Source organism: Eurypyga helias, unplaced genomic scaffold, assembly GCF_000690775.1.
Source record: "Eurypyga helias isolate BGI_N326 unplaced genomic scaffold, ASM69077v1 scaffold21780, whole genome shotgun sequence".
Classification (NCBI taxonomy): Eukaryota; Metazoa; Chordata; class Aves; order Eurypygiformes; family Eurypygidae; genus Eurypyga; species Eurypyga helias.
In genome coordinates this window covers 2229-2550 of record NW_010225305.1, presented here as the reverse complement: position 1 = coordinate 2550, position 322 = coordinate 2229, and the positions used below count along the sequence as shown (strand labels likewise).

Here is a 322-nt window from a genome sequence, read left to right as displayed (position 1 = left end):
CCGCCTCTGTGCCGTGTCCTTGTGCGGCTCCATCCCCCTCAGCCTCGGGCTGGAGACGCTCGGGGGATCCTGAGCTTTGCTGCCATCCCGTGCTCTGTCCTCCCGGGACCTGGGGTCTCCTCCAGCTCAGGCCGGCAGCAAATTCCACCTCCCTTCCCGCTGTTTCCGCAGTCCTTTCGCCACCTCTCTGCCCTCCCCATCCCGCTGTTGCTTCACCGCCCCCTCGGATCCCTTTGTGCCCTTGTCCCTGGCCTCCCCGGAGCCGGGCTTGGCGTGTTTCCCTCTCACCCCGGCTCCCAGCAGAGCTGGGCGATGAGCCTCG

At 67.7% G+C, this 322-nt stretch overlaps 1 protein-coding gene across 1 annotated transcript in view; it reads left to right on the top strand.

The window, feature by feature from the left end:
* The window catches only part of RNF115 (ring finger protein 115), a gene marked incomplete at its 5' end in the record, with an annotated part of 7013 nt that overhangs the window by 5666 nt on the left and 1025 nt on the right, over positions 1 to 322 (top strand). The window lies entirely within an intron of this gene.